The sequence below is a fragment of the Zootoca vivipara genome, chromosome 1, assembly GCF_963506605.1.
Source record: "Zootoca vivipara chromosome 1, rZooViv1.1, whole genome shotgun sequence".
Lineage (NCBI taxonomy): Eukaryota > Metazoa > Chordata > Lepidosauria > Squamata > Lacertidae > Zootoca > Zootoca vivipara.
Window position 1 is genome coordinate 55,296,804 of NC_083276.1, and position 20,191 is coordinate 55,316,994.

General features: G+C 44.1%; 1 protein-coding gene across 7 annotated transcripts in view; it reads right to left on the bottom strand.

Annotated features, from left to right (window-relative positions):
* PRR5L (proline rich 5 like) overlaps nucleotides 1-13,515 on the bottom strand; it is a 72,130-nt gene extending 58,615 nt beyond the window's left edge. The window contains exons 1-2 of one of the 7 annotated variants that reach the window (XM_035116134.2): nucleotides 13,012-13,514; nucleotides 12,463-12,587 (exon numbers count right to left, since the gene is read on the bottom strand). The gene's annotated coding sequence lies outside the window, so the exon portion shown is untranslated. Of the gene's footprint in view, nucleotides 1-295; nucleotides 8,526-12,462 lie in introns of those variants that run through there. The other 6 variants (XM_035116116.2, XM_035116178.2, XM_035116171.2 and 3 more) reach the window with 6 other exon arrangements.
* Between the last annotated feature and the right edge of the window lie 6,676 nt (nucleotides 13,516-20,191).

The window sequence follows — 20,191 nt, forward strand, 5'->3', positions numbered from 1 at the left end:
TAACCCTGCTTACCTGGGAGTAAGCCTCATTTAATTAAATGAGACTTATTTCTCAGAATGTGGTTATAACAGCAGCCTAAAGTACTGCTTTATTTATATTTTATTCTTAAAAAAGAAAAGTCAGGTGCAAGAAAGTTATTGGTAAGTTATCATTGCTGATAATGCTGCACATTAGCCGAACGGTTGAGACATTCAAAAGAGGTGTAAGTTATAAGCACACACAAAAATCCCATAAACCAAAGCACCTTTTGTTCCTAACACTCTCTGATAAAACCTGCTAATGCTGGTCCCTTACCTTTAGGTCCTACCAAAGAGCAAAACTTCTGCCTCTCAAGGAATCAGAACAAGAACTGTGGTGGCACACAAGAACTGCAAGCAAGACGGGACAAAAGTAGGACACCCCCCTGTCCACAGCTCCTCCTCTCACTTGTCACTATAGGCAAAGTGCCAGCTGGCAGCCAAGAGGAGAAGAAGGTTAAGACTGGCTGGACTTCAAGACAAGAAGAATGCTGGAACAGCCAGCCAAGATAAGCTCTGCATTCTGTGACCTGGACGAGACACAGTCAAACAACCAACAATAAGAATGTGAAAAGGCTCAGGTTAGAAGCGACAAGGGCCAAGAAAGGTTGCAGACCGAAGTGTCACTGTTGGAAAAACAACAACAGGATTTCTTAACAGTTGGAAAATTTCAACAGGTGGAGCATCCCCATGCTACAAATGGCTTCACCTGTTGAATGTCCTCTTGGGTACCTGTTAAAAGATGTGTGAGCTCTATTACTAAAACAAGACATGCCAGTCATAGGCAGAGCTCACTACTGCTGCTCTATCATGAACTTAGTTGGGAGGAACTGTGTAGAAAATCCTTGACACTGTTTCTTTCTTTCTTTCTTTCTTTCTTTCTTTCTTTCAAGGGGTGATATGATAGCCATGTTCAAATATATAAAAGGATGTCATATGGAAGAGGGTGAAAGGTTGTTTTCTGCTGCTCCAGAGAAGCGAACACAGAGCAATGGATTCAAGCTACATGAAAGAAGATTCCACCTAAACATTAGGAAGACCTTCCTGACAGTAAGAGCTGTTCGACAGTGGAATTTGCTGCCAAGGAGTGTGGTGGAGTCTCCTTCTTTGGAGGTCTTTAAGCGGAGGCTTGACAGCCATCTGTCAGGAATGCTTTGATGGTGTTTCCTGCTTGGCAGGGGGTTGGACTGGGTGGCCCTTGTGGTCTCTTCCAACTCTATGATTCTATGATTTTCTTTCTTTCTGACCAATACTGGGGAGCAAATATTATCTGAGATCTTGGGCTTCTGATACGGATGTTGGGCAATACGCACCAACCGAGTGGCAACAGCGGCAGGGTCGACGAAATAACAAAGTTGTCTTCAGTATTTTGCTTGCTTTTATTTACAATTATATACAACACACTCCTCTACTCCATTCAGTTTCATTTCACAATCCATCACCACCACACCCATGAACCATTTGGGTAGCTTAAATACAGAATTCAAAATAGTCAATTACCCAATCACATTACAGTGAGCAAACTCTACCTTCAATTATTTAAATTAGCAAAAGCTCACAGGTGTGCTATCATTCAGATCAGGGCTACAAACACACATCTCTGAGTACCACCATTGACCACATCAGTCTTAAAGGAAAAACCTAACAACAGCTTCATTCATTATTACTACTGCTAATATAGTGGTTTGTTTTGCGCGCAGGTGGTTTATGTTTGTTTTATTGTGCTATGGGCTAGTGTGTTTTATTAACAGCAGTATGGGCTACAGTATTTCATTTGATGTTTCATTATTTAATTATATGGGTGTCATCTTGGCTGCTCATTTAGATCAGAAAAGCAGCACAAAAATGCAAATGAACAGCCTCGTAAAACCAGTAGGAGCCACACCTCTGTGTTATCAGCAGTTATGCAAAAGGCTATGATTAAAACATGACACAACAATGCTTGGTTCGATACGGAAGAGGACCAGCATGATATGAAACAAAAGCACAAGCAAGCATAAATCAATCTGTGGCAATAGCTAAATCTATTGCCTTTTCCATCTTAAAGCCTTCTCCATCAGACTGAACTAATTCTCACTGATCTCAACGGAATGATAAACTCAGCGAAACACTCTGTCAGCTGTACGCATAATTGGGCACTAGCATGCAAAGCGTCCCTCACATTTCATTGGCATCCACCAAATTTTACTTTAAGTAGCTCAGCCCAAACTAAACCAAGATACAAAAAGGAAGCTGATACAAAATGAAACCAGAGGGAAAGATTCTGCCACCTTCAGATAGTCTGATTTCAGTCCCGAGAACATTTAGTGGAAAGTCAATCCCATTTATTGCTGTGGAACCCCCTTTCAAATAAACATGCTTAGGGTTCATACTCTTCCATGTATTTTAAACATTCCCTAAAGAAAATATTCATCAAAGTGGGCGACAGGTGTCCATAGGAAGACACACAGAAAATTCCTGGGGGAGGCAGGAACTATTGGCCAATGCCTCACTGTAAAGGTAAAGGTAAAGGGACCCCTGACCATTAGGTCCAGTCACAGATGACTCTGGGATTGCGGCGCTCATCTCGCTTTCCTGGTCGAGGGAGCCGGCATACAGCTTCCGGGTCATGTGGCCAGCATGACTAAGCCACTTCTGGTGAACCAGAGCAGCGCACAGAAATGCTGTTTACCTTCCCGCCGGAGCGGTACCTATTTATCTACTTGCACTTTGACATGCTTTCAAACTGCTAGGTTGGCAGGAGCTGGGACTGAGCAACGGGAGCTCACCCCGTCCGGGGATTCGAACCGCTGACCTTCTGATCGGCAAGCCCTAGGCCAGGCATCCCCAAACTGCGGCCCTCCAGATGTTTTGGCCTACAACTCCCATGATCCGTAGCTAACAGGACCAGTGGTCAGGGATGATGGGAATTGTAGTCCAAAACATCTGGAGGGCCGAAGTTTGGGGATGCCTGCTCTAGGCTCATGGACCATGATATGAGTTAGTCATGATGCAAGATTAGAGCCCTGTGGCAGCAGCTTCCTTCCACCTTCCCTTCCCTTTCCCATCCTCATTGAAGGAAATTCGGGATTCTTTTTATCACAAGCCACATTTGTAATAGTAATACCTTCAGCTCTTTTGCCATTTGGATCATTAACATTTATCCCTTGCTTTTTACAAAGCATCTCACAAAATATTAAAGCATAGAACCAAAATGGGGAAGAGCCACAGCTCAGTAGCAGAGAATCTGCTTTGCATGCAGAAAGTGGCAGGTTCAATCCTTGCCTGAAATTCAGGGGCAGCCACTACCAGCCAGTATGGGCAATCTTGAGCTAAATGTAAGACAGTTTCCTATGTTCCTGTGTTCTTCAACCTTCAGATGTTGCTGCAATTTGTTTTTTTATTAGTATTCTTTTAATCCAACACTTTTTAATAAATGTCTCGAAGTGACTTATTGAATACAGAACTTAGCCTCTAAAACCCAAAATAAAAGTGGTTTTAAACTGTTCATTTAAAAGATAAATGCTAAAACAATGGAAACGCCTTCCTAATAGTTATTTAGATACCATCTAGATGCACCACCACAATAAGCAGTATCAAGCACAACAAATCTACAGGATCCTTCCCACAGGGCAGATGGCAGTAGATAACCCTCTAAGACAGTGTTCCTCAAACTTGGGTCTCCAGCTGTTGTTGGACTACAAATCCCCAGCTAGCAGGTCCAGGGGTGAGGGATGATGGGAGTTGTAGTCCGACAACAGCCGGAGACCCAAGTTTGAGATACACTGCTCTAAGAAGAAGTCATACTCCAACTGAAACAGAAGCAGGTCATAGTATTCACTCACCTGCCCTTCTTGCTGTCCTAGGGTCCTTTCCACAAGACACTTGGTGGTAGCTGCCCCTGTTGGGGTTGGGAAGGAAGAGCAATTCAGCCCAAACAAGCTGTTGTGACTTCATCTTTTCTTCTTGCTCTCAGCTGGCTCATCCCACTTAGTACATGTAACTTCAAAAGTCACTGGGAGAGAGTAGCACTATATGCCATAAAACCACTCATGATGACAGCATTCGTTGGAAGCATAGTGGCATAGCACACTGGAAGATGAGTGAGCCATCTGGTAGAAGGATTCTGCTGTCAGTTGGATGTAGATATGAACTCATCTGCATCTATATCCCCTGCAGATCTGCATCTGTTAGTTAGCCTATCTATACACAGCAGCCTCCATTATCAACTTGCACACATGGAAAGCAGATCTTCATGAGCACTACATCAGAATCAGTATGAGCTTGATGTGTAGAAATGCTCTTTTATGGGATTCTGTGGGAAGCAAGCCCTTAATGCTTGGCCATACTGATTCCAGAATACTTCATCTTGGAGACTAGAAGTCTTAAGATGCTGGGTTTTTCTTTGATGCGCTCACCTCTTTGCTGAAGGTGGCTGATCTGACCTCAATCTGGAAATCCCTGCCAGATATCTACTTTTAATTTTAATTTTGTTTATCAAATTTCGATAATGCCCTTCATCTGAGGATCACAGGGCAGTTTACAATATAAAAACACAAAAATACATAACATAGTAAGAAACAAAAACAATACTGTCCCCACATTTGAAAAGGCCATGGGTTGTTTAATTAGCCAAAGGCCTAGCAGATGTTTTTGACTGGTGCCTAAAGATATGTAACGAACATAACTTCATTGAGCTGGAGAAAAAGCGAAACATTTTTTATTTAAAGTCACCTGCAGACTTTTATCAAATGCCGAGATTAACAAACGGCAAATCTCTGGTCACTCATTTGCTGCAATTCTTGCAGCCATGGGACTTTGTCAAATGGTGTAGGAACAAAAAAGTGAGAGAGAGAGAGAGAGAAGATAGCAAGAAATATTTTGGATGGATGTTACCCCCTGGAGACGTCGCTGCAATATGGATGGTTGATATTAGAGATAGCCATGTGAATTTAGGGGGAAATGCAATATTCCAAGCACTCAGAAGCCTGCATTAAAGAATGGTTTTAAGAAAAGCTTAACAGCTAGCAAACTCTGATATACCCTTAATGTTAAAATTTCCACTCAAAATTCTTTACTATTAGGGAGTTTAAACCTAGTCTAAAAGAAATGCAGCTAAGAGAACATATATTCTATTTGGAGAGAGAGAAACACACACTATAGGGCCAACAAGAGAAATTATAGTCCAAGAAAGTAGCAACAAAATTGTCCCCACAGCTAAAAATACAGAAACCTAACATGAATTTCTGTTTTATCATCCTGGTTTCACTTTGACTCTTTCAGCACTGAAACTAGTTTCAGGAGGCATGCAGAAAAACCAAAATGTACATAAATTTACATTTTAACAGTGCAATCCAATCCATGTCTACTCAGAAGCAAGCCCCACTAAATTCAACTGGACTTACTCTCAAGTAAGTCTACCTAGGATTGCAGCTGAATTATGAAATGAGCTGATTGGATACCGAGAATGGATTGTGACGGATAAATGAATTTCTGGCCACTTAGGGGAAATCTAGTAAAAGGTTTTAAGATGATATGGGGTGGCTGCTCAACTCATCACCACCTGGGAAAATTTAGTAACAGAAGCCGTTTATTGCAAAAAACCACCACCTCTGGTAGAAGGTGGTTGTTTTTTTAACAGTTCATCTGGGGTTTTTTCCCTATTAGAACATATAACATTGTGAATAGCACAACTTCTACGTAGGAGGGGTTTTTTTAAAAAAAAATTAGTGAAATTAACAGCTCAGTTGTTAACAGTGAAATTAACAGCTCAGTTGGTTAGTGTGTGATACTGATAATGCCAAGGTTGCAGGTTCGATCCCTGTATGGGACAAACTGCATATTCAATCATTGCAGGAATCCCTTCCAACTCTACAATATGACTTCTATGATATCACTCCCAACAACAATAAGGAATTTACAAAAAATTATTCCTCTCAGCACCATTATCACCCAAAGCCATTCCAAACAAATGGAATATACCCCATTTGGAGGGACAGTAGGATACTATGATAAGCTTTTAAGTGTTAAGGTATATTTATGGACTGCACATGGCATCATGTTTATAACAGTAAGTTTGATCATCCAGTTTCAAATAGCTCACAAAACATGTATCTTGTCAATTTTCAAGCAGGCCAGTCATTGGATCTGCCAAATGATGAATGGGGTGCAGGGTGGAGACAGCATAATCTGTTCTTGTGCCTTTACCATCTGTCAAAATCAGCAGATAGCGCTTTTCACTGCATGGAATCTAGTGGTACACACATAAACACAGCCTAATGTCTGCAGATCAAAACCCTCATTTAAAAGGCAGGGGAACAAGGGTACGTTGAAAACCTGGCATGGAGCTGAGGAATACAAAAGTCTTGGAACACAAGCTCATTAGGCTGCCAGCTTACCGTTCCTGTTCCATTAACTGGGGTTCAGTTTGCAGACAAATTGATCATCAAAGAAACAAGCAAAGCACTGGGCTGTACAAGTCACAGCCCTGTTTTCATCACTAAGTGCTACACTTACCACCTAGAAAATTTCAGAGAAAACAGATCTTGATAGGTGCTGGGTGCAGCAATATTTCTGCTGCTGGTACAGCCATTTTTGGGTTTGATTTTTTTTAAGAAAAAGAAAAACCTGGTAAATAAGATTTCATTATCATCTGAAATGGTATGGTGGCATTCATCAAAGCAATACAAGAAACAGATTAGAAGACGTGTTCTCAGATACTGGAGCACTGTTAAGATGAAAGAACAACAGCAAGAACTTCTAATTAAACTATAGAAAACAGACATATCTGCCTCCTGAGGCACAAGGGCTGTGTATCACAGGCATGGCATCAAGCTTCTCAACCTCTTCAGAACAGGGGTGGTTGAGAAACTCATTCTTTGCAAATGCCAATACCAACTGACTTATCCTCGCCACCTGATCTAATGTACAGCTCTGAATGCACTTAGAATCATAGAATTGTAGCACCAGGGACATTAGTCCAACACTCTGCAATGCAGGAATCTTTTGCCCAACATGGAACGTGTCTAGAAGAGGGCAACCAAAATGGTCAAAGGCTTGGAAACAATGCCTTTTGAGGAACAGCTTAGGAAGCTGGGTATGTTTAGCCTGGAGAAGAGAAGGTTAAGGGGTGATATGATTGCCATGTTTAAATATATAAAAGGATGTCATATAGAGGAGGGTGAAAGGTTGTTTTCTGCTGCTCCAGAGAAGCAGACACGGAGCAATGGATTCAAACTACAAGAAAGAAGATTCCACCTAAACATTAAGAAGAGCTTCCTGACAGTAAGAGCTGTTCGACAGTGGAATTTGCTGCCAAGAAGTGTGGTGGAGTCTTGACAGCCATCTGTCAGGAATGCTTTGATGGTGTTTACTGCTTGGCAGGGGGTTGGACTGGATGGCCCTTGTGGTCTCTTCAAACTCTATGAGGGACTCAAACACACAACCCAGAAGTTAAGAGTCACAAGGCCTACAGAGTGAGAGAGGCGGTCACTGGTACTTCCCAAAATGTTGTGACGCAGGTCTTAATCAGAAACATTTACAAATGCCTGTTTTATGAAAGATGCATATTAAAATACAAATGTTCATGCTGGTTTTTTAAAATGCAGATTAATACAGAGACTATACAGAACAGACTCGTGAACACATGAAGAAATGGGCAGACTAAAAGAAGATGGATCTGATGATTCCCTGCTTCAGGACCAATCTCAAAGTAGTTGGGAGCACATCTCCCCTCTGCTAGTAAATTCAACACTTTTCTAGTAGGTGACAGCAGGGGGAATGCAGAACTTTTAGCTGTAGCTGTGGGTACTAGAAAAAAAGTTTACACAAGATCAAAGAGACACTGCAGTGTAGCAAAAGCACATATCGTGCATCTGGACTGTATTCAGTGTGTCCCGAAACCTAAGATTGTTTGACTGGTTTACTGGTCAGTTGGAAGTTTTATAAACTGGCTGCAATATTACACACAGCTACCTGCGAATAAGCCCAACTGAACTCACTGTGGTTAACACGCAAGTATACATGCATATGACTACACTGTTAGGCATTGTTTTCAGTGGCTAAGTCTCCATGAGATCAGGCTACCAATGCCAGTAACAGTCCCCTAGAGCCCTCATTCGTATTAGTCAGCATAGGAAAGTGGATAAATACTTTCCCCAGCCCCATAATACTAAATTTAATTAGGTCACATTTCCTCTGTCTTGAAATGGCAGAAGCTATGTACAGCAGACTGCACAGAGCTAATGAGAAAATTGTGCACAAACCATCTTGCACTACAACAGCATCCTATGCTCAGCTGACCAGCTTGTTAGTCACAATTCTGTCACTGTCAGAACCTAACTTCTTTTTGAACAAAATGCCTATCCGGTCTTGATGTGGAATAGGCTCAGTCTTTCCAAACTCTTTGGAGAATGCTCAAAAGGATCTGGCAAGTTCAGTGGAAGCTAGGAACACTGGCGGAGGAAGAGGAGTGCGGGGGGAGTGCACCGCCCCTGGCAGCGCAAGCCCGGTAGGGTGCCATCGTGGCTGCCCCCCCCCCCGCCCATGCTGGGCACCATGCCCCACCCCCAGAATGCATGCCCCACCCCTGCAGGCAGCGCGCCCCACCCCCGGGACACATGCCAGCCCCAGCCCCACCTGCTCTCCGCCCCCCAGTGCTGGAGCACTGTCAGATGGAGAAAGTACGGTATGTTTCCTGCTGCTTCAGGATGAATGGAACCAATGGAATAAAATCACAAGAAAGGAGATCCGGACTATTTAACATAAGGAAGAACTTTCTGGCACACCTTCATTGGAGGTTTTTAAACAGAGATTGAATGGTCATCTGTCAAAGATTACTTAGCTGTGATTCCTACAATGTAGGCGGTTGGGCCAGATAACCCTTGGGGTCGCTTCCCACTCTACAGTTCTACCAACCCCTTTCTTCACCTAGGCCTCCCCCCCCCACCCTTTTCCTAATTTTACCTGGATAGAAAGGAATATGGAAACAAATAATGGCAGTGCTGGAACAGCCAGACCCAGTCACATACCAAATTTGGATCGGCTCATAATTGGCTCAGCTTTTCCAAGCTAGGATTAGTTTACTTCCGCACCAGCCTTTTATAAAGTTTGCCACAATCCCTACATTTTTACGTTCCCAAGCAAGACTAGGTCAGCCTAACTTTGAAACCATCCAATCACATTGTTCACACATCTCTTTAAACTAGTTTTTTAAGGTGACTGCAAGTCTTTAAAATGCAGTCAAATGTTAACATATTAACAATACATTTGATAATTAAATGCTACATTTCCAAGTAAAGATGCATGTTCTAGAACCTGTACAAATTTTGGCGACACAATTGGGGGAAGTAGAAATAGGGTTGCCATATTCCCCAAAGTAAAAATCCAGACAAAGTTGTTGAGCTTTGGGGGGGGGGTATTTTTAAAACATTAAAAAATAGTAATAATCATCCTACTATGGCAGCCCTAGTAGAAAGTAGAAATGCCCACTGCCATTCCTCAGAGTTAATTTTAAGATGGCAATCTTTAAACAATGTGATTAAAACTCTGATTACTAAGAAATTGTGTTTTAAGTTGTTGATTGACAACATTTTTACATTCCCAAGCAGGACTAGGTCAGCCTGTGACATCAGAATCTTGAAGGAGCTGCCAAAATGTAGGCAACACAGATATCGCTTCGTTGCCTCTGAAACGTTAAGGAACTAGTGTGCTGGAAATATTTGTTGCAAAGTCTAGCTAAGTAACAAAATAGAAAAATGGGCCAGCTCATGTGCAGTTCAACCAGACCCGATGCTTCATTCTACACAACTATTACTGAAAAAGTTAACTGTTTGGTAAAAAAAACTTCAATAAGGTGGTGAATGTTTTAGTTGGTTCATAGGACAATTTTATTCAGCAGTTATGTGATGGGTTGACCTTTTTTTTTTATTTGATAGCCTATTTTATCAAAGCAACAGCAATTTGTCCAAACTACAGATCTCTCATCTGCTTGTAGAGTCCTCATTCTGACAACCATCAAGGTCTCATTAGTAAGAGGGCTCAAACTACCAAGAACATCCCAAAATATATTGCCAAGGTCCTTCATCACCACACTGCTGGTGGGTGTGGAACAAGGATAAGAAACTGGATCCAGCCAGTGGGCCACATGTTGACCATGACATCAGTTGAAGCATTTCCTTTTGCCTGTGTGGTATGAAAGCAAACCACACAGGCAAAGCTTTGCAGGTGCTCATTATCAGTTGACAGCAGAGATGGTGTCTTTATCTGCCCTCACATCTGACATCTTATATACGACATCAGGTATAGGGCACAGGAAAATGGCTTGGGGAAAATGGCTTTGTGGGTCAAAACAGGCCTCCTTCTCAGCCTGATTATGCACTTTCCCAATACATCAGATTCTCACAATACACACCCACCAACAAACAAGCACTGGGCATGGAGGTGGGTTGTTTACACACCTTCCACCCACATTGCAGTGCAACAGTTATGCAGGCACCAGAAAAAGAAAGGTGTGTCAAGTTTTCAGCTGGCCACTGTCGTCGTGCCTTTGACATGCAACACCTTAGAAGGCAATTATACCCAACTCTGCACAGCAACCAAAGCTAATTTTCCTCCCTCCCACTCTTATTTTTGTCCTTGTATCAGAAAGGCACCCGGCCAATTTGGTTGTCAACAAATATTGCCACAGACATTTCTGACATCATGGTCTTTCCAACGAGTGGCTCCTGTCCACCTTTGTTAATTGTCTTACAGTACTTTAAATGTTGTGAGGATCCTATGCCCTTTTAAAATGTGGTGTTTTTTTTAGGGGTGGGGGTTATTGGGTTGTTGTTTTTGTTTTGATTGTGTATTTTGTGGTTTTATATTTCGATTTTATTTATTATGTAAACCGCCCTGAGATCTCCGGGTATAGGGCACTATATAAATTCAATAAACAACAACAACAACTCCATGCTGCAAAAACCTCTGTTTTCTCATTCCTACACATCAAGCTGCTGTTAAAAGACAGATCGTGCCACTCCCCACCCCCACCCCTGCTTGTTTGGCCGTCCTATTGTCTAATGATGCCATCTGACAACTCCAGCCACATTGGGGTTCTTTAAAAAGGTAAAGGGACCCCTGACCATTAGGTCCAGTCGTGACCGACTCTGCGGTTGCGGCGCTCATCTCGCATTATTGGCCGAGGGAGCCGGCGTACAGCTTCCAGGTTATGTAGCCAGCATGACAAAACCCGCTTCTGGTGAACCAGAGCAGCACATGGAAACACTGTTTACCTTCCCGCTGTAGCGGTACCTATTTATCTACTTGCACTTTGAGGTGCTTTCGAACTGCTAGGTTGGCAGGAACTGGGACAGAGCAACGGGAGCTCACCCCATCGTGGTGATTCGAACCACTGACCTTCTGATTGGCAAGCCCTAGGTACTGTGGTTTAACTCACAGTGCCACCCGCCTGTTCTTTACGTGCACCTAATTTTCATTCCACCTGTTCCAACTTGCAAAAGCACATCAGGAGTTTTGAACCCATGGGTCCCCTTCTCCCAACTGACATGGCTATAAGTGATAACCAATAAAGAAATCTGGGTTTGCAGCCTGCAGAGTTGCTTTTGATCAAGGTGCATAGAAGATGACCCCCAAAAGCAGCACACACAAACACTTCCCAGAAGGCCAAGACGTGTCTCAGTTTTGCACAGAAACCTATAGCAAAGAGCACAAAGGGTTTCTACTTGGATTTGTGCCAAAATGCTGCAGCACTGCCTTCCCCATTACATAACCTGTTGCTATTCATGTACACACAATGTAAGCCCTAGAGAGGTGCTGTGCCGGGGAATGTGGCTCGCTACCGGCTGAACAAAATTGAAACCTTCCACACCACAAAATAGCAGAGCTGTCTATAAATACGACCCACACTTGTTGCTAACAAACAAAAAGCCATGGGAGAGAAGCTGAAACTTCAGCACAAGTTTAGTCATTTAGAGAGTTACGCCGGGGCGGGGTGGGTAACCACTCTGTGTTGTGATACTCTTCCCCTTCTAAGCCTGTTGAAACTGTAAGAGCCACAGAATCTGCATAAAAAAGATTTGCATGTCTTTCAGCCTCAAGCAAAGATGCAACTCTTGCAAACGATGGGGAGTTCTCAACAAGCAAAGTGAGAAATGAAAAGGACCAGGAGAAAGAAGATCCACCATTGATCGCACTTACTGCAAAAGGAGAAGAGTTTTTTAAATAAATAAGTACGTAAGTACAGTATATGGTTCTGCTAAGGGATAAAACCCTCCAATTATCAGCCTATCCCGAGCAGTGAGAGATCCCCCTCTAGGCGACTCATTAGTTAACAAAAAACGTTCCACTTTTCATTCACCAAATCACCAGCCAGCCCAGCGAATTCACAGGCGATTGAGAAAATAATTTCTTTCTTTTTTAATAAATAAAAGTGAAGGAGGGAGCCCGCCAGGCGCCTTTACTCACTGAAGAGTCTGCAGTCTGGGCGCAGCCGGTTATGCTCTCTAATTAAAGTCATTTAGCAAAATAAAGGGGGGGGGGTTATCTCCGCCGTCCCCACCCACTCTGGGGTTTCGGGATTCAGTAGCTCCCTAGGGAAGAAGAAAAATAGAGATTGAGAACCGGAGGCGTGCTTGTCGGAGGCTGGCGAAGGCGGACACTTCTCGAAGACGCTTTGAATAAATAAACCCACCTACAAATTCCGTGTTGCCGCGTTTAAGGCTGGAATCTTAAGCCCACTTCGAAAGGGAGGAGGCAGGATTCCTTCCCAGTAAAGAGGGCATTACTTCCGAGTAAGGGACAGCGGGATCGGGATCTTGCGCACATTTACTCCGGAGTAATTCCCTCTTCCTTCCGAGGAAACTTGCGTTGGCTCGGAGCGCACAAAGGAGAAGCTGCCTCTGCGTTGTGTTTTGACGGCGAAGCCAACGTGCGCGTCGCTCCCGCCTCCCGCCACAACAAGCTTCTACCTACAAAGGGATGGGTGGGGGAAGGGAGCCGCTCTCTCTCTCCTACCAGATCGGGCACTGCGGAGCACATCGATCTCCTCTCCTTTTATTTTCGGGGCAAATAACTCAGCTGCTGCCCGCGATCAGTGTAGCCCAGCCGAAAGAGCGCGCGTGGAAAGCGGCTACCTTGCAATTATCTCCTCGCCATCAAGACGCGCGCTGACAACTTGATGGAGAATCAATCTGCAGCCGTTGCTGTGGAGACGCGGCGGCTCCGAGCTCTCTCCACGCCCACCCCCCAAAAAACTCCTCCCAACTCCCTTTCAACTTCAGGGGAAGTTGCTGCCATCCCGTTTCTGTCCCATCCCCTTTACATTTCGGAACGCGCGGCGGGAGAGAGCGGAACTTCCCACTCGCCCCCCTTTAAATGGAACTCGAGCGCCACTTTTGGCGAACTGGGAAATAAGAAATGACTAATGGAGCTGTAATAGCTGGATGGGGGAAGGAAAAAAAAACTTCCTTCTTCTCCCCCACTCATTTTTCTTGCCAGGGCAAGGGTTGTGTGGTTTTTCTTGCTCGCTGTGTTTGCTTTAACTCATGGGCCGGGAGCGATTCCCCTTGTTTCTAAATCTTTAGAGCAGCCATATCCTGGTTGGTGTTCGTGAGAGGTTAGCAATGCTAGCCTATGCAGCGGTCTACTCAGAGGTAAGCCCCCGTGAATTCGGTGGGGCTGCCTTATCCTCCCAGGTCAGTGGATGCAAGTGGACCAGCAGCGTTATTCCTGCTGTTGATTTCAGTGAGACAAACTGTCAGAGCGACGCTGTGCCTGTGTACTTGGAAGGAAGAATGTGTTCCTTGAATTCCACCCACACTGAGGCTCATTCCCACAGGTGTTGAGGAATGCAGCCTCAGGTAAAGAGTCAGGTATTCTAGTACACCCCGATGGTGCAACTATAGATCGCTTCCAAGTATTGCTTATTATTTCTTAAATTTCCACACACACACCACCCTTCATCCCAGGGCGATTTGCAATATAAAACACAAAAATACCTACATAGCATAACCAACATAACAGTAACACACACACACAGTTTAAGAGGCCATGATTGTTCAATAAGCCAAAAGCCTGGGAAAAGAGGAATGATTTTGCCTGGTACTTAAATATATGTAGTGAAGGTGCCAGGCAAACCTCCCTGGGGAGAGCATTCTACAAAGGGGGAGCCACCACAGAAAAGGCATATTCTAGTGCAGGCATCCCCAAACTCGGCCCTCCAGATGTTTTGGGACTACAACTCCCATCATCCCTAGCTAACAGGACCAGTGGTCAGGGATGATGGGAATTGTAGTCCCCAAACATATGGAGGGCAGAGTTTGGGGGTGCCTGCACTAGTGGCATCCTCGCATTCAGGCTGCTACCCCCAACAAGTGAAACTGCAACCTTTAGAGACGAACCAAGCTTTTTTTTCCGCCCTAGTAAATTAAAATTTCTGCCTCCTTCACAGAGAAGCGTATCAATAGCACATTAAATGACCAAGGTGTTATTTTCTCATTTTCTTTTTGCAATGTCTGCCTCACTTTTACAGCAGTTGCTCATTTTTCTACATGCTTGCTGCTGACACTTGCTATTCTTGAAGAGGGCAAAAACTCAAAAGCAAACTCAAAGCCAACAAACACAAGTGCTTCCAGCTGCATGTGTGTTGTTTTTGAAACTTCGTTTCATATCACAAGGTTCCAACAGAGATGGCTCCAGTGAAATGGAATTGAGCACATTTACGGTTCCAGGATTCTGTACTGCCTTTGCAGGGTGTTGGGAAGGCACCTGCTCTGTCAGAAACTGATTGGGGGCACCTGCTTTCCTTGGGTGCCCTTTCTTTGGGTTGGCCTGCAGTAGCTGGGCAGGAAAGCAAAGTCAAAGACAGAGATCTATTTGCTTTCCTTTGGGGCTGGACTGGGCAGGTGACAATCAGAACTGGGGGGGGGGGTAATTGAAGACACATCATTTGATGAGATCTCGGTTATGGATGTAGAACAATATATTAAATGAGAGGCAGGTGAGTCAAGATCTGAATGCATTTTAAAGGCCAATTCTGCTATTTAAAAGGTTTTTTGGTGAAATGGGTAATTTGCAAGAGTAAATACGGGGCTTGAAGCATTGGTTTGGTGTTCTGAGGCTCATCACGCACCTCTGCCCAGTACTGTATTCTTGGTCTTAAGTAAGCAAGCTCCTCCCATCCTGTCCATTCCATTTCTAACAGTGATCAGCCAAATGTTTCTCAGAGAACAACAGTATAGTATTATCCGGTGATTTATTCCCTGTATCTGGTATTAAGAGAAAGAGATGAATCTGGTTGTATGCCATTCTAATCTCTGAGTGATATGAGATTCCAGGGGTTCCTGGAACTTGATCAGGATTAGCGTTTCCTTTTGGAAACGAGGCACAGCAAAGACTGTGGTGTGTTTTTATGATATATGTTTTATACAACCTGAGCCTGCAATGGAAGATTTCACAGCAGAACAACCCCAAAAGGGTCTTTGTTCCCCCACAGCCGCAGCCTTTGATTCAAACAGAAATCAATCACTGTTCTGCTTTTCCAGCCTGCAGCTTTTCTTCCAACTTTTAGAATCCCTAATACTGATTGCCCAATGCCAGGAACACACACTCTAAATCTCCTCCCCTCCCACTGGACAGAGAGCCTGGAGATAGAGAGGGAATATCTAGAGATCACAGCAACTCCCTCTCCCCAGCCCTGGAGTCTGGCCTGATGCTGCACTGAGTACCCAGATGGACCAACTCCACCCTGTTCACCCACCCAGGTTTCAGTGATACGTGCCAGGTCAGCCTCCTCATCCATATTCAGATTATGGTTGAGGGAGATTTTATTCTGTGCTGACCTGGCATTCAACAGCAGCAGTTGCAGACCCAAGGGCTGACTGATATGACAACCACAGTTCCCCAGGCTGGAGGAGGGGCTGGCACACATACTAACTGTCTATGCCCCTTACCCGACCTGCCCCCCCTCCCATGCCATACAGTACGTCCCCCTATCCAGAACCACTGTAACTGGGTCTCCCCTGCTCCTCTCCTCCCAGGCACGCCCCACAAAATGCCTTTACAACTCAGTTAAAGACAGTTAAAACACACACCAATTATTATTTTTAATGATATAAAAAGCAATTTAAAAGAAGAAGCCCTCTTTGCTGGGCAGCAGCAGCAGCAATCCTCATAAAACCTGTCAGGCCCCACCCTGGGCCAGGTGGATAGAGGCAGGAGCAGGGTGGCATAACAAAAGAACATGCCTCTAAAGAGGATGAATTGGGAAGGAGTTTAAGAGGGCGAAACATCTGAAGCCAGAGCAGCACGGACTATTGCATATGTGTGTGCACTTCTTTAGGTTGCAATCCTATCTACATTTATTTGGGTACAAACTCTCTGTGGGATTTGCTTGCATAAGACAGGTGTGGGTTTACAAAAAAATATGGCTCAGATTATCTGTGCTAGCTTTACTATACTAAATGTTTTGCACCCTCTCACTCAATCACATCTCTTGTTGCCCTTAGTTAGCAAAATATGCTGGTAGCTATGATTATTTCACTATGGAAATATCCACAACTGAGACAGACACATAAAAAAGGGATGAGGATTTCTGAGTATTAAGAGGGGATATTCTTTTGCATAATGTAATCCTGCAGGTCTTTGTTACAAACTGCAATAGACATCTAACCAAAATTCTCTTACCAGAGTACTAGGACTCAGCTATACAGCTGCAAATAAAATGTTTAAAGTGTGTTTTAAGTGCAATATACAATGTGACACTAGATGTTGATGGTGAAACTTATGGAAAATTCAATGTACAGTCAAACCTCAGTTTGCGATCCCCTCCGTTTGCGACCACTTCAGTTTCCGACCACCACAGACCCAGAAGTGTTTACATCTGGGTTCCGCGGCGCTCAGATGTGCAGAAGCAATCTGCGCAGCGCGCACATGTCATTTGCAGAAGCGCTCTATTGGCGCTTCACACATGCGCAGAAGCGTGCCTCAGGTGAGCAACCGATTCGGGGAGCGACCGGCTCCGCGGAACAGATTGTGGTCGCAAACCAAGGTACCACTGTATTTTTTTATAAAAAAAAATTAAAGCATTTTCAGAAGGGATTTATATGTGCGTAAATTGCACCCTATTCAACCAAGTTATTGAAAATTTCCCAAGAGCTCAAGAACTAGGTACAACTGTCTGGACTCTGGAATCTTGCTCTCTTCCTCAGAACTAGTTCAAGAGCAGATGCTACATATGAACTATGTGAGAAGTGGGTCATCACCCAATATAGCTTGCCATTAACCATAGCTGCCAAGTCTCCCGTTTTTCGTGGGAAACCCCCAGATTTTAATCCGTTTCCCGCTGTTATCCCGAATAGAAAAAATCCCGGAAATCCCCCAGATTTCCTACCTGCCAGGGAGGCTCCATTTCGGGTGCCGCTCTGCCCATGTCTGGACACCGGAAATCGGGCAGAGCGGCACTGGAAATCGCTTCTACACATGTCTGGACATGCGTAGAAGCGACTTCTGGTGCCGCTCTGCCCATGTCTGGGCACTGGAAATCAGGCAGCGCCGGCACCGGAAGTTGCTTCTATGCATGTCCAGACATGCGTAGAAGCGACTTCCGGTGCCGTGCCACTGCTGATCCCGCATTTTTCAGCAGGAGACTTGGCAGCTATGTCATTAACTGCTGATGTAACCACATGCCCTCACGAAGTCATCATCAAACATTTGAAATACTTTTAGAATAGTTCTAGAATTTTCCAGAGGGTGAGATGAATGGGACACCCAGGGGCGGCCTGTCTATTGGGCAAGGTGAAGCCATTTGCTTCAGGCGGCAGAGCTGTCCGCTTCCCCACCCCCTCCGTTGTGCCACTGCCAGCCCCCCAGGGCTTTGCCTGCCCCACCAACACAGCCCTATATCCCAGCATTCACACTTCCCATCAACATTTACTGGGGGAAATGCTTGAAAGCAACTTCAGGGGTGGGTCGTTTAATTCTAACGCTTATGAAGATGAAATCATACAGTTACTATGCAAAGATCATACAGTCATAAAGAGAAACACATACAGCCTTAACTGTTCTTTATCCACTAGTACACATCTTGGCATTCAGCAAGTCTAAGCAGCTGGTCAGCAAGCCTTGACTCATTTTATAAGAAATAAAGTGCATCTTGGACACAATAGTACTTTTCTTTGTGGATGAGTGTCACCAGTGAATCACCAGAAATGAAACTATTCTGATTAATAAATATCAACCAGGAGAATTTGAATCACAGACTACTGACACAGCTTCCCTTGCACCTCTTTATGATTTACCTTGTATCATTTATTCGTCTCATTTGTACACAGGTCTGAACAAGATAGTTTGACCGTCATCAGATGCTGTGGTATATTTGAGTGTAAAGTGTCTCAACTCGTTGATAATACAGAATTATTTGGAAACCATTAAAATTGTTACATTGAAAACCTGCAACTCCTCTGCCTCTTTTTAAATTCTTTTTATGAAAGTTTAAATGGAAGACAATGGTGTTTGCTTTTCTTGTGCATAGAAGCTCGAGCTGTGATGCACCATGGAGCCACAATTCTAAGCACTCTTAAAAACAACAGTTCCCATGATCCTTTGGTGTGTACGCAGCCTAAGAGCACTGCAGTAGCTTTCCAGGACATTGTTAACCAGAGTGTTTAAAGGAGGGAACCCCTGTAGGATGTCTTCTTTTCCCACTTGCTTTACCTTTGCTGAAAGATGGCTCATTCTTCCTGATGTTGACACTGTAGATGCTCTTTCACATGTTGGCTTCCCCGTTTTTGTTTGTTTGTTCTCCCTTTCCAAGAGTCCAAGTGCTGGTATGGGTTTCAGCCATCCATGCTGAATTCTAGGAATATCTGGACCGCTGCCTTTCTGCCTTCCTGTTAATTGTCAAAACACCCACACCTTCCTTACAATAATATTGTTTGTTTTTCTCCTTCTTCCCCGAGTGGTGAAAAGTTCAGGGCAGCCTATGCAGGGTCAAAGGGAACAGAGTGCCAATGTCTTCAAAAAACACTTTTGTAAGAATCTGTTGAATCTCTATTTGCAGGAGTGTCAATCTTACAGGCTCAAACCACAATCAGTGCAAGGCCCCCCACAAGGTCTGAGGGACAGTGGACCGGCCCCCTGCTGAAAAGGTTTGCTGACCCCTGTGCTAGAGAGTATGGCTGGTGAGGTTACAGAGGTGTGGCCAAGTTGTTCTGATTTTCTCTCCCTTGTAAAGACAACATACACACTGAAGCATCGCAATTGAGCAAAGACGTGGTATGTAACTAAACTGATATTCTGCATGTATACACTAGGAAACGTAGCAGGTTTGGAGACTGTATCCCTTTCAAAATTTATCCGCTTCACTAGCTTGATTGTTCCCATTCCCTTAATAGCCTATAACATTTGCTTCTGCAAGCTTCATATAAAATTTAGCAGATTGGAGCCTGAATTTTGAATTTTCTGCCCCTATTGCATAACATAATTTGGGTGGCTGCTCTCTGGTTTTGTTCTTTTTTAAAAGGTGTCCCCCAGAAGTGCTTCACCCTGAACTTAGCTTCCTGGACTAAGTCACTGTTACTCCACAACTGTGAGTTCCCATGGGAAAATGATGCCCTTTCGCTATTCATGACAGGACTATCCTACCCTTTACAACACAAAGAACACTCACCTATAGCAATTATGCACATAACAAGTGAATAGTTCCTTTGAACTCCCAGGTTTTATTCGCTCCATAAAGAGACTTGGCCTGCCAGTCCCAAGCCTACCTAAGTGGTCACACACACAGTCACTTGGCCTTGCATAATGGTCTTGCATTCGCCAGATGAACTTTATTTCAAGACTGCCCTGTTTAAGGGAGTGCCTCTCATAATTCCAGCTCTGTGTGAAATGCTGGGTTTGTTTGCTTTATAACAGAATATTATAGGCTATGAAAATGCAATGCAGAATACTATAGGTCCAAAGGCATCCCTAGGGGTTAGTGAAATTGGCCCCCACCAAGGGCGCAGACCCAGCCCCCAGCCCCACAACTTATAGTTATTATATTTTAATATAACTACTCTGCAGTATCAGAAGCTGACTGTAGATCAGGCATCCCCAAACTGCGGCCCTCCAGATGTTTTGGCCTACAACTCCCATGATCCCTAGCTAACAGGACCAGTGGTCAGGGATGATTGGAATTGTAGTCCAAAACATCTGG